The sequence below is a fragment of the Humulus lupulus genome, chromosome 7 (assembly GCF_963169125.1).
Source record: "Humulus lupulus chromosome 7, drHumLupu1.1, whole genome shotgun sequence".
Taxonomy (NCBI): domain Eukaryota; kingdom Viridiplantae; phylum Streptophyta; class Magnoliopsida; order Rosales; family Cannabaceae; genus Humulus; species Humulus lupulus.
This window is the reverse complement of record NC_084799.1, coordinates 56551907-56554852: the sequence shown is the minus strand read 5'-3', so window position 1 is coordinate 56554852 and position 2946 is coordinate 56551907.

Here is a 2946-nt window from a genome sequence, read left to right as displayed (position 1 = left end):
GACTAATCGGCCAAAATACAATTTTCAAATAATCAATATATCTATTCTTAGTTTAACATTTTGTCAAAACTTGAGGTCGACAAGTTAATTTTTAAAAATAAAGGTTCCAACGGGTAATCGACTAAAATATAAGATTCAAAATGGTGTGAACCCTTACAGAAAACAAAAATTATATAAATATATAATTTAATTTTTATAAGAAGTTTGAACCTTTTAAATAAATACATGGTCAAAAGGTTCATTTTTAAAAATAAAGAGTCAAAACAGGTAATCGTAAAAAATACAGTGTTTAAATAATCAATCTATCAATTTCAATTTTTAACATTTTGACAAAACACGAGATCAAAAAGTTAATTTTTAAAATAAAGGCTTCAAATAAGTAATCGACCAAAATAAGTCTTACACAAAACATAAATTTTCTTATACATAATTTAGACTTTTTATAAAAAAAAAAATCACGCAAAACGTATAATAATAATAAATAAAAATACATGTACAACAAGTTTTTTTAACTTTATTTTCGGTATTTTAATTTGTCAGAATTTTTCAAAAACCTACAGGAGGTTTGCTATACAAAGAACAGTGAACACCATTATGAAGAAAACAAATTATGGTCAAGATGCTTTCACACGTGTCCATATAAATAACATATTGTACGAGTAGAGTGCAAATAAATCACTACTCCACAATCTCCCAAAAAGTATTTAAAAATATATATATAATTTTTAATAATTACAAAAAACTGCGTGAAACGCGGTTATGTTTTGTAGTTTATTTATTAATTGAGGTTATATTGTATATAGAAGTAGTTTATATCAAGAAGAATCATATTTCTTCTTAGCCTAAGTAATCATATGTAAATTTGTAAGGTTATATGTTTATTCCATTTATTTTATTTTAGTGTTATATATTTTCAGGGTTGTTTTCCGCCTTGTAAGGAATTTTTTTTCTTAAAATAAAAAAGTTGATGTTTGAGTTGAATGGTAAATTCTTTGCTTGCTTGGAAACCAATAATTATTTTGGGTAACAACAAACTAATAGATTTCTTTTAAGTGTATGATATTTGAGTTGCTTCAATCTATATATCTATACATTTATATGGAGAACATTAAGGATGGATATTGTGACACTAAAATTGCTTTAAAACATTTTTTCTATTTTTTCTATTTTTTATGATTAAAAAAATAAAAATATCTATATAATATATATATCTATATTAAGCGGAGCACTAATTGTGATAATCTAAAATCTCTTCAAACCTATCCATCTAATTTTTCTTTAATATAAATTTTTTATTCATTTTATAAATTATAATAATTGTAATTAATTCTAATTCTCCTTCTTAACAACTTAATAATCATTAAATCTATATATATTTATATAATGGAAAGCATTAAAAAGATGATGTGACAATTTAAAATTGTTCCAAATTATTCTTTCTTTTTTTTTCACATTTTTTATTCTTCTTCTAAAAATTTATGTTTAACAAAAATAAAAATATTTATCTAATCTATATATCTATATAAAGCATTAAGGAGATGTGTGACACTCTAAATTCTCTTTAAACTACTCTATCTAATTTCTCCTTTAATCTAATTTTTTATTCAATTTATAAATTATAATAATTGTAATTAATTCTAATTTTACTTCTTAACTACTTAATCATTAAATCTATATATCTATATAAAAATGAGAGCATTAAGAAGATGGTGTGACACTTTAAAATTGCTCCAAAACATTCTTTCTATTTTCTCATTTTTTTTACATTCATTTATTCTTCTTTTGAAAATTTATGATCAAAAAATTAAAAATGTCTATCTAATCTATATATCTATATAGGGCACTAAGAAAATGATGTGACATTCTAAAATATCTTCAAAACATTCTATCTATTTTCTCCTTTAATCTAATTTTTTTATTCAATTTGTAGATTATAATAATTTTAATTAATTATAATTCTACTTCTTAACTACTTAATCATTAAATATTACTAAAAAAATAAAATTAATTAAAAAAAAATAGTAAACGTGTATGTAAGGAGTAAATGTGTATGATAAATTTTTTAAAATTATAATATACATTAACTACTTAAGTATCACATAACATCTATATATTTATATAAATGAGGACATCAAGGAGATGATGCAGCACTATAAAATTGCTCAAAAACATTCTTTCTATTTTCCCATTTTTCACATTTTTTATTCTTTTTTTTAATTTATGATTACAAAATTAAATATATATATATATATCTAATCTATATATCTTGATAGAGCACCAATGAGATGACGTGTCATTCTAAAATCTCTTCAAACTACTCTATCTATTTTCACATTTAATCTAATTTCAATTTATAGATTATAATAATTGTAATTAATTATAATTATACTTCTTAACTACTTAATCATTAATAATTACTAAAAATAAAATTAATTAAAAATATAGTAAACGTGTATGTATGGAGTAAATGTGTATGGTACATTTTTTTAGAATCATAATATATACTAACTACTTAAGTATTACATAACATCTATATATCTATATATTTATGTAAAGGAAAGCATTAAGGAGATGATATGACACTCTAAAATTGCTTCAAAGCATCATTTCTATTTTCTCATTTTTTCATATTTTTTTATTATTCTTTTAAAATTTATGATTAAAAAATTTAAAATATGTATCTAATCTATATATCTATATAGAGCACCAAGAAGATGATGTGGCACTCTAAAATCACTTCAAACCACTCTATCTATTTTCTCATTTAATCTAATTTTTTTTATTCAATTTATAGATTATAATAATTGTAATTCATTATAATTCTACTTCTTAACTATTTAATCATTAAAAATTACTAAAAAATAAAATTAATTAAAAATTTACTAAATTGTATGTATGGAGTAAATGTGTATGGTACATTTTTTTAAATTATAATATATATTAACT